This window comes from Hyalella azteca, unplaced genomic scaffold (genome assembly GCF_000764305.2).
Source record: "Hyalella azteca isolate HAZT.00-mixed unplaced genomic scaffold, Hazt_2.0.2 contig1513, whole genome shotgun sequence".
In the NCBI taxonomy this organism is placed as follows: domain Eukaryota; kingdom Metazoa; phylum Arthropoda; class Malacostraca; order Amphipoda; family Hyalellidae; genus Hyalella; species Hyalella azteca.
Window position 1 is genome coordinate 145,666 of NW_025931829.1, and position 12,493 is coordinate 158,158.

Sequence of the window (12,493 nt, forward strand, 5' to 3'; positions counted from 1 at the left end):
ACCGGATTTGTAAAAAAGACTTTGTAACTGTTGTTGTAATTCAAGCTATGATTTTCAATCTGTATCCATAATGCCCTATGTTTGTTTAAACGTCATTTTCAAAATTTTAAATACAAAATTGTTCCCCTACTTGTTAATGAATGTAGTTGCATTTTACCTTACATTTGAATTTTCAAGTCCTAACAGAAGCTTGATTCACCGAATACAGAAAAAATAAGAAAATCGTCAATAAGAAATACTCTCTGGTCTTCAATGAAACCTGTATGAAATTTAAAGTTAAACCACCGTTAACAATAATAATAGGACGTATGAAGCTGCGCTGAAACTGAAAGGGAATTGCTCAAAAACAATATGCAAAAACTGTAAGGCGAAGGCTAGAACCCACTACAACATGTTTGACATACGCGAAACTGGGAGGTAAATAACTTTTTGAGAATGCCGGCAGTGCTGATTCAAGACTGAAAGACTGCCCTACAAATTTGATTTTTGAGGCTACATTGAAGAAGTAAGTTAATAGAAAGTTCGAAATATAGGCCAAATGACTGCATTGTAACATTGAGGCAACTTTTCGCATACAAATGTGGTGAATTTTAACATTAGGATAAAAGACTGAAATAAAAATTTAGACAACTTTACAAGGTTGGGTGGAAAATAATCATAATCATATTCAGAATCATAATTCAGCTCCATGCATAATATGGATCATGAAGGCTGCTCCGGATTGACATCAGTTTCCCTAAATATCAAGTTCGAAGGAAAGAAAATGTAAGGGATCAGCAGAATCATTCAGATTCAAATACTTAAATTCAGAGTAAAGAATTATTAAAAAACATAAATAACTAATAAAAAAAATTGTTAATACCTGAATTCTTGGAGCATAGAATATTTTACACTTTTTTAAAAGGAATTTTACAGCGGAAAATTGTCTGAAAACCATTTAGTATATACAATTCCGACATTGTTGCATTTATTTATTTATGGTACAACAGTTTTCTCTGTTTCTTGTTTTCTTCCTGGCAGAACATATGGTAATCCTTGAGTCTTATTTCCTCGTGGTACGAACTTGCAGGATGAGGCCGGGCCTGCGGTGATTATATTTCAGGTTCCGTCAGTTCCATCACGTCTCAAAATCTGGGATATTCCATTAACAGCGCCCCCGAATATTTAGATATTTAAACTTCCGTTATGGTTTCCGAGTAAATAATGAAGAAAATACAATTAAGAGAAAATATGAGAAAATAATTAAGAAAATACAGGTAAATAATGAAGAAAATACAAATATAATTGAAAGTAATTAAAGTGCGACCGAAGAAGCAAGACAAACTTTAGAAACAGTTGGAATAGAAATCCAAATGGCATAAAATTTTCATCTAAAAATACTAAGCATATGGACGAGATAAAACCAAAATTAAAGCTAAGAAATTACATCAAAAATAAATACCCCTTAATATGATATTTGGAAATGCTTTTCATGTATCCATCCCACAACCAATAGCAAACAACAAGAAACTTTGAAAATTTCAATTTGCTTGCATTTTCGTTTATATTTGAACCCAATTTAAAAGCATTATAATACCGCAGAGTGCAGATTAGCATTCCAAGTAAACACGTTATCACGAAGCGAAGCCACGTTTTGCAGAAAATATCTTGCATGGGAATGTCAGTTTGGGTTTGGCTTTCACTTCGCACAAACATTTTGCGGGGAAAACTTTACGCGTTTATTGCTCAATCCATTAGCATTAATCTCATTGCGCGAACATTTTATGGAGGCCGAGCTCTCAGGCGCGATCGCTTCTATTAATTTCATTTTAAATCTGCCTCGGCTGGGATTTAAGACGCCTTTAACTGTACAGCCGACACCTCAGTTTCTCATAAAACTCGAATTTTATCCCCTGGTGAGAGGCGTCTTGCTTTAAAGGCTTTTTGAAATATTGCCCCACCGCGCCACAGCCTCTCATTGCCTTCAACGATGCCGCTTTATAAAGTTTTTAATTCAAATGTAAGTCTAATCGAAACTTTGTAGGCACCAAAATCTGTCCTTGATCTCCGTATCAGTATAATCGACAGATGATTAGCACTAAATTTTAATCAATTTAACTTCGTCGGCTACTACTTTTCGACTCAACAGCCAAAAAAACATAACTGTTCATCATTTCATGTCCTGATTATTAGATTATTACAGGAGCAAAATAGATTTAGTTTATTATAACCTAATATTATATTGTTTTACCCAACTAATTTGAAGTAAAAGGTATTTCTGTTTTCATCTCTCAGTGAAACTCACTGTCGGAAATACATCACTTCGCATCACGTAGCACCCACGTGCATCACCATGTAACGCTTAAACTATCATACTGCACTATTGTACCACCACTACTTTGTACCAAATTGCACAACTAATTCTCACCAGATTGTCTACTACATGCCACCTTGAACCACTTCGCTCATATAACACAACTTCACGCCTTTCACCACCTGGCCATAGCTTACACCACTTTACCTTGCACTACTCCGCCTAACTCCAGCCTGCAACACTTTACACCACCTAACACCAGCCTGCAACACTTTACACCACCTAACACCAGCCTGCAACACCTTACACCACCTAACACTAGCCTGCAACACTTTACACCAACTAACACCAGCCTGCAACACCTTACACCACCTAACACCAGCCTGCAACACCTTAAACCACCTCACACCAGCCTGCAACACCTAACACCACCTCACACCAGCCTGCAACACTTTACACCACCTAACACCAGCCTGCAACACTTTACACCACCTAACACCAGCCTGCAACACTTTACACCACCTAACACCAGCTTGCAACATTCACTATGGTTGACTCCTGCTATGATCCGCCGCAGCGGAGCTGGTGTCTGAATGACAGCATGGAAGCGCCTGCGAACATACGTCATCTGCCTTAACAATCACATGTTACTGCTCAATTATGAACAATAATTAATTTTTCGAGGCTTTCCTTTCCAGGCCTGGTTCGTAATTCAATATTTTTGAAGTCTTTTTAGCGCATTTTCTCATTTATGGAAAAATGCACTATTGTGCTCGCCATGTCCGTCTGTCTGTCCGTCTGTCCGTCCGTCTGTCCGTCCGTCTGTCCGTCCATCCGTGACCTCAAGCTTTCGTCGACGAGAAAATGCGCTCTCTGTCAATCACTGCTGTGAGTACTGAGTTATATTTTTTCAAATATATGATGATTTTTACCCTTCCGACAATTATCCTTCCATAATTTCAATGTAAAAAAACCCTCACAAATTCAACGTGAATTTACATCAAGAATTCCACAGGGTGAGTTAATCAGCAACTTTGCCCAGCGCATATCATATTTTTTGCGAACATCCTGAACATTTTTCAGAACTCTGCATCCATTATGCCATCACTAATTGACTGCTCATCGCAATTATTCACGCTATTTTGCGACTGTCTGACATTTTAGGTCGAAACGTTGGTCTCCGGTGCATGTCACTGGTAATAAAGTCTTTAAAAAAATACGTCTCGTGAATTCGTAACGACTGACACTCGGCAATTTTTTATCTGCACTCAGAAAATTAACGTTTCATATTGTCCAAATAGTGACGCACATGATGTGCGTTGCTCTGATTTGTTTTTTTATGGGCCAAAAAGAGTCGACATGACCCACACGAGGATAAAAGTGCATCATTATTTCAATAGAGTCACTTAATATCTCTAATTGTGCGATAATCAGTCTACAATTTTCTGTAGGGATTCCAGTATTAAAAATAACTTCAGGACCAGCGACGGATAAAAATCGGCCACAAGATGGCCTCCTATGGCCCTCCTATAAATTATAAGTTGAGTTCAGGAGACGATCGTGAGTCGTGGTCCCTGAGTGGCGGAGATGCATCAAAAATTCAAGCACGATTTTCCAGTTAGAAAGTTTGGTCGAACTTCAGTTGGGGCAACGACAGCGATGCCCGTCCGGCCAGCCGTTCAAAAAAGTTCCCAGTCACGATACGGAAGAAAAAAGGATAGCGAACATTTGTACACATATACTATGTATATTTTGTACATTTTATCAAGCGACAGTGACGCGGGTTCGGCTAGCCCCTTAAAAAAGTTCCCAGTCACGATACGGAAGAAAACTATAACAAAAGTAATACATATATACTAAGTATTTTCGCACACAACATTGCTGAATAGTTTATGACAATGATCGTCAGACATGGAAACAACACATATTTTTAACAATCGGATTTATATGAAATTTTGTTGCGTGTTGCGAAAGTCGATGTAATTATTTTCATTTTTTAAGCATTTAAAACAATCTCTGAGTGCAGAAGGACTTTCTTATCAGGCACCATAAATGTTATTTTCAGACGTGCTGTGTAACAAATGAAAAAACATTGCATCCTATAACAATTGCTGTGAGTAACAGGATACAATAAGCGCTGTAGCTTGGACAGGATACAATAATAAATAATCATGTTTTTTCCCCACATTAATTCCAGCGAAAATCACATTCTGTTTCTCTCTTCAACTCAAATTTTGTATTTTTGATCCGCTAATTTATCTCAAATTTTTTAATGCTTCATCTATCACAAATTTTTTCCTTAAAGACGTTCCCACGACGTAAAGTTTTATTCTGCATTTAAAGAGACGAGTTTTTTTATACCCAATACAAAGTTTACTGCCAAGAAGGGACTAAGATAACCTCCTCCGGCGCTCAGGAGTTTTATACTCTTAGAGATTTAGCAGAAATTCTGCGCTCACAAGGATAATGCTTAGGGGAGAGACGGACTTTTCTTTAATGAATAACACTATCATGCTAATTATAATTAAGTAAAGAATACAAATGGTCGCGCGGAGACCGGGATTTAAATTTATAATGGACTAAGAACTAACGACTGTGAATCTTTCCCGTCTGACAATATGAAGTTGAGGCAGAGTTCATTACGAGTTGATTTCGGTTAAACAGCGTTTAAAGAACGTTATTTCACATACAGTTGCCTGGTGAGTTATGATTTTATCAATAAAAGAAGAATACAGCCTTAAACGCAGAAATGTACAATCAATTTGTACGTCATGTCTATGGAAACATTTTTTATAGCTAATTTCAGTCGCCAGATAATATAGTGTAGGTTTGAGCAAGGTGAAAAAAGCAAAAGAAACTACAGCGCACAAACTAAGAATTAGACACACTCTTATAAGCCAAGAAAGATATATAGAATATCGACTTACGGCCGACTTTTCCTGGTGAAACCCTGGGGCCATACTTTCTAAACTCGCTAAGTGAACGTAAGTACTTACGCTCTATTTTCTTGTCAATGATTGGTGGATTTGGCTTGAAAGGCCGTCAATGATTGGCGGATGAACTTACGATGTATGGGCCCAGGGTTCATACTTTCAAAAAAAGTTAAGAGATCGTAAGTTCATCCGCCAATCATTGACGGCCTTTCAAGCCAAATCCACCAATCATAGACAAGAAAACAGAGCGTAAGTACTTACGTTCAGGATCTCACGTACGAGTATTAGGTGTGATCATGACCGTTCATGAATCCGAACAATAGGTCCTCCAACCCGCTTACGAACAAACTAGCTCAAAATTTGCTATATCAGTATGTATAAATTCTGAATTTTTCTTTCATCAGTTACGTTAATTTATAAATTAATTACATACTTCTATCTTTAGGCTCCCAGCAAAAATGTTTGCCCATAGTTGCGTCGCCGAGAAATGGTATCGGACAGAGCCCTTGTCAAATGATTCGCTAAATTCTTCAAAAAATGATTCCCCCAGAATACAGTGAATTATTCCAGGAAGATCAATTAAATGTTTCTAGATAGAATTCACCACGTAATCATTAATAATTACCCATATAATTTGTAACAGAGGCAAGCGTGTCATGAGAACAGGCCCGAGGTAAACAATGCTTGGCAGTAGGTTGCGACAGCTCGGCCGAGACTTGGCGCGACAATAAGACTGGCGACGTCGGCTTATTATCATAAGCAGCACTGTATGCTAAATTGTGCGTGACTTGGAATTGAAATGAGTTTCAGGGAGTATGATACGCATTTACCAAGCGCCTGCTGATGTTGCTCTTGTTGCTGGTGGTGGTGGTGGTGGTGGTGGTGTGGTGGTAATGTTTTGCTGTTGATGTTTTGCTGTTGATGTTTTGCTGTTGATGTTTTGCTGTTGATGTTCTCGGTTTTGCTGCTGATGCTTTTGCTCATGATTTTGCTTATGTTATATTTGCTGAGATGGCTGCTAATCTGTTGATGTTGCTGTTGGTGTTATTGCTGCTGCTTCTGCCTTTCCATCACCAAGAATTGCTGCTTTTTCTGTTGTGTTTGTATCCTAACTCCATGTACCCAGCTCATGGACTACTACATTAATATCAAGTTGCCGTCTTAATGTCTTCAAGACAGCAAGCAATTATCGCGTAATTCAAATAAAAACAAATAAAAATTAAATACAACAACTACTATTAGCCATTCATTTCATATATTCGACCTGTGGTGTTAATTTTTTTAAAAGAAATAAAAGAAAAAGGCTAAACGTTTAACTGGAAACATAAAACGAAACCGTCAACAATAAACAGTTTATTAGATTATTAACAACAGTTTATTAACAGTTTATTATTCTTGTAAATTTTTACTGCATGGTTAGCGAGCGAAGCTGCAAGTCAGTGAACCACCTCATCTCTTACGGAAGGCAAGGAAAGACGTGAATATTAATGATAAAAAACAACGTCCAATTTTTCGTCCTTGTCGTCCTTGAAGTGGAGAACGAGAAGTTTTGTTGCGGTCATGCGATCCGTACAGGAGTTAGGACATTGGCAGGAGGTAAATCGGCGCCCTGTATATTGTCGAGAGAAATTGTTTAAAGATGTGTGCTCGTATACGGAACCATACCAAGTATTGAATATCGAGGGTGCTGTACGTGTGGTATAATACAAAATTTGGAACGTATACTGGCGCAAGAGAAAATAATGCTTACTAATAAAGAGATGTTCAAAATTTGCAGGTCTAATAGAAAATTCACACGAAGGATAACAATCTAAAAAATAATACCCCTTCCCTTCGAAATTAAAAATAAAGAGATTTTTTAATTTGATCTCTCGAAGTTATTCGAAATTAAAATACACATAAAAATAGAAGTGAGCACGCAAAACATCAACCAGAAAAGATCTATCAATAATACCCACCAAAATAAATTACCAGTGAATACTAAATTGTGTAGTAATCTCAATCTTGTTATATTTCTAACGTAGTGAAACCCCTAACGAGCTTTATAACGTACCAGGAGGAACAAACAAGGCATCATAACAAAGCTCTGTACCTGGACATAGTTGAAGGCCTGCTGCCCATTCCTGAAGTTGGAGCAGCCAAGTTCCCGAAGCTAGGAACTACAGTGGACAACATCGCGTGCAATCCCATGGCGACGTCCGACATCTACTGGTAGATCCAGTTCTCAGTCCGGACCTTGCAAGAAGTTCTACGAAAAACTCTTCTTCATTACCTAACTTAAACTGCCTTGAGCAAGAGCCCACTTCTGAGACTTGAAGACTTGCACTCGCTAATTTTGAAATGAACGAGCAGGACTTGCCTCTGCAGTCCTCCTGTAGAGGAGCGAGATGGCAAGCAAGCTCAAGCCAACGTCTCTTTTAACTTGTTATGTCAACGTACGCAACTCAGGAAACTTCTGCAGATCTCGGCCGCTGAAATGCTTTGAAATTTTTCGAGTATTCGACATGCATCAGCGCAAACTTGTTCAGCGACGCTGGTGACTACTGTTTGTGTTTCAGTTTTTTCATTTAAATTATATATTTAAATAATTCGATTAAAATGGATTGAGCAGAACGGGATTTTTAATATTTTCACCAAACAGTAGACGGAATTTGTGAATCATGCAACTAGTTAAGCAGGCAACCACACTAGGTTTTCCAAGAGAAAACACTTAAAAGTTTTTTAATTTATTTTATCATGAAAATAATTCAGCTCTTTTGATCTATTCAAATAAACAGCATGAATTTCAAGAGGTGTAACAAAATTTGTACAGTTTCAATGTGACTATAAACTGTACATCTAGTATCTACATGCCTCCCTCACTGCATGCCAAGTAGCTTACAAACGAAGCACCATTCAAAACCGCCCGCGCTTATTTTTCCAGCCTTCACATGGTGGAACATTAACAACTGTGTTATTTTAGGCAGTCGTATTCCATACCAAGTGAGCGAACTGACCCTGCGGACCTCAGAACATTATTATGAAACTTGACCTCACGCGAAGGCCTTTTCAAAAGAGCTTTCTTATGCCCAGCTGTCCAATTCACCTGCTCTGCATAAAATAAAGTTTTCCGGATAGCCCAAGGCTTTTATGGCAGCTGTTTATACATGCGCTTCACGTCGTAGCTCTCATAAGGCTGCAATATTGTGGGGCCAAGGCCCCGAGCTCTATTACCGATCTGGGCGCGGGACCTAGCAGCTATCACCGGTCCCGGTGTGGGCCTCTCATTCCATCCGTTTGTCCGGGCCCTTAAGCTATATTATTGGCCCAGACCCAGGCCACTGCTTTGATTTAACTACAGTACAGGGACTGAGGACTTCATCTCATTATTCCTTCAAACCCGGGCCTATAAAATTGGCCGGAGACCAGGCCTTACGTTCCGTTATTAAACAGGATTCCGGCCTTTGTTCCATAATTGAACCGGGCCCATACCATATGAGCTGCCCACACTTTGCTCTCCATTATGATTCAGGGCCCAGGCCTTGCACTCCATTATTACTTCAGCCCCGGGACTTAAGAAGCCCGGTCCCTAATAATTGTTGATGCCCGGTCTCCATTACTGATGAAGCTCGGACCTTGATTTGACCATTATTATTTCAGCCCCGGGACTTAAGAAGCATAATTGGTGAGGCCCGGTCCCTTAACCTCCATTACTGATGAAGCTCGGGCCTTGATTTGATTTATGTGTGAAGGTTCATACCTTGCTTTACATTATTGGTACTGTAGGGCCCGGACCTTGCACCGCATCGCCTTATTATTCAAGAATAGGACTATTCACTCTGTTCTTAACTTCTGTTATGTCATTGGAAGTCATTCATATCGCAGTCACTTTCGCCATTACATGCCACGGCACCGACTCACCTTTTCATGGTCCGAGCGGATGGTTAAGGTGAGATTCTGTTCGTCTAAGATTAGATTTCAGCTAACAGATTTTAGGACCAGAATCCATATTCAAACTTCAATTTACATCGATGAAAATAAAACTAATCCTAATGCAAAAAAAAATAGTTCTGATCCTGATGCAACAGTAAGATCTAAAACCGTATTAATTTCATAGTTTTTTAAGAATTTTCATAATAATGCTGCTCAACAATACATGAACTTAATAAAATTTAAGAAGCATTACCTCTTTCCATTAGAATTTGAAATTTGAGCGAAAATAATTTGAAAGCAAAGAAAACCGCAAGTTAATTCACCATATCATATGTACTTGGCATTTTATTTTATTATTATTATTATTATTTTTTTTTTTTTTTTGCTTTTAGATTATCAGAAAACTTGTGATTTAAGACAAATGATAACTCATGTCTTAAAATAACTTGCGACTAAAGATATAAGAATATAATATTCATAAGTGTAGTGTGCATGCGTAACAATGGTTATCGGAAGCCGTGCCCAAGCTTCTATGGGGTGCTGCAAATATCGTGGAGCTGACACGAGGGCTCACCGAAACTTTTATACCCTTTTCGCTTCGCTAGTTTTATGCACTTACGCTGCATTGCCTCTGCAATACTGCACTGAAGGCGCCGTTGTTAGCATTGTTAGAGGTTGCGTTTAAAGCTTCTTAGTTTGTTTTGATTACTTACAATTTAAAATTTTCTTCGGGAAATCAAGGATCGTCCCTACTGTGAACAGACTGGGATTCAACTGCCTAACCACGTTAACGAATGATATTAAATTTAACTTCAAAGCTATAGTGGGTTGCATTACAACAAATACTAAAATTTTCATTATAACATTGAGGCAGCTTACGAGCCTCTGTTTACACGATGTTTAAGTAACTGAAATTATTAGTAAAAAAGTTACTATCGAAGCTCGAATGTCATCGCAATGGCTAAAAATTTTTTAAAACACCATAATACCGCTGTTATAATCGGTAATTACACCCACAGTATTATAGTCCCAAGCTTGAGAATGTTGACAGCGTCTGTCATTAAATCCTCTAGATTGAAGACCCATCATAATGTGGCAACTAAACATCGTCTTATAAACCTTACAATTTATTTATAACGCTGCCCTCGAATATCCTTCAGTTCTTGAGAGTGCATAATTCATGATATAACATGACAGCAAGATTATTGTATATTTAGACTTCCAAACATTATTATTATGAACATAACATGATATGGTTGCCTGCCTCTTCTTAAATCTTTTAAACAGAAGCTGCAACATGATATAGCATCCAGCCACTGTTTTAAGATTCATGATAGCAATCTTAAAATGCTGTAACATTAAAAATCTACTCTCTTTATATCTTTCATACAAGATCTGCTACATGATATGGCAACTCTTTCCGTCAAGCTTCAAGATAACTATCTTAAAATAATGTAACATTAAAAAACTGACAGCCTGTCTCTTGTAGGCTTCTGAAATGTAACGAAAACACGATACGAAGGCCATCCCTAATTCAAGTCGGGCAATGGATGCCCGAGCGTCCCATTCTCCACCGTCCACTCATATGCGCAGCTGCCAAAACTCGGCAAAAGAGGCTGGTCAATTCCTGTTAAGGCTGTCGCCCGCATTTACGCGACATTGCTGCCCAATCTTATAGGAGCCTCGCTTCCAGGAGCTGTGACAGAAATAGTGGACTTAGATCGGAGGCTGCAAAGCCTGTTTATCCTGAATGCCTTAGGCGAAAGGCTGCCCCGAGTCTGGCTGTGCTGTTTTTCATGTGAGTAACATGGGTGTTTGTTTCCTAAATAATCTTCTTTATTACTAAGTCCCCTTCAAGTTTTCCTTCCCATTTGCAAATGAACGGGGAAAGTGTCGCGTTTCGGAACGCAGCAGCTGCGATTTCCAGGAAAATCACAAAAGTTCAAGAGTTCTTAAGACTTGCTTTTTAATTGAATATTTTGTTCCCCGAATATATGAGCTTATTTCGGAGCTGAAATTGAAAGTAAACTTCCGTTCTTTGGCTGGGAATGCGAACTCATAAATAAATAATTATTTTGATGGAATTTTGTGTTGGCAATATTGTGGGAAAAGAAGATTGTGAAGAAAATTTGATTCCGTTAAAATAAATAAACTTAAAAGTGTATCAACAAATTATTATATTGAAATTGCCGATGTTCTCCAAACAAAATATGTATTCTGCTCGTTTTTATGGGCCTAAAAGATTGAAAAAAAAAATAAATTCTTTCAAATCTACTAACGGGACAGTTCAATCCGTTTGCAGATATTTTTTTTCTTAATGTGTTACAAATTGTATACGACTTGAATCTCTGATTCGTACTTAAATCTAAAAGATAACTTCATATAATTCAAAATAGTCAATTTAGTTCTTCGTATATTTCTCTGAAAAAATATTATTCAAACTTAGGCGTTAATCAATAGATATATATGTATAATTACTTTAAATTAAAAGTTAGATATTATATTAGGTCAATTTGATTTGACCACAGGCATAATTAATTCAAATACTTTCTGCAACGACTCACACAATGAAGATTAAAAAAAATATGAAACACAAGAAGGACATCACATTTACCAGTAAAAACCAATTTCGCTCAAACTGACGAGTTCGTTTCTAGATGACGGATTTAATAAGGCGTTCTAAGCCCAAAATGAGTTTTTAATCTCAAACACTACTAAAATAAACCTCTGAAAGACTGACGTGTTTGTTCATAAAATATAGTCTGATGCGCTCTATACACAAACAAAAATAAATAAAGCAAAAAAAATCTAAACATACGCTAAAAATACTTAACTTCTCTCAAAGTGGTTTTTTCATTTTTAGATTGCGGTTGTGTTAGGACGCTCTTAGCACAAACCAAATACTCAATCTCAGACAGATTGAGTTACTAGAATGTGGTCTAAATAATGAGCTTTATGTACAACCAAATAAACAATCAATCACATACGCTAATAATAACAAACTTATCTCAAACTAGCGTGTTCGTTTCTATAATATATTCGTGATAAGGCACTTTAAACACGAACCAAATAAACCATGCATCACATTAATCAAGAGGCCATGAGCTAGTAGCCGGTAGAGGGCGCTCGAGTTGCGGTCGCAAGTTTGATTTGTTTTGAGGCTTCGAGTTGCTAATGAGCAGCGGGCTGAAGCTCTGCGGGAGACCGACATGGGAGAGCTGCTAGACATCGTGGGAAGATGTTTAATTAAATCATGAATAGGCAGGGTAAGTTTGATTATTAATTCCATTTAATTATCTCTCCTTATTTTAATTTTAAGTAGATTCGATCTTATATTAGTCAGATTTCAACGGTG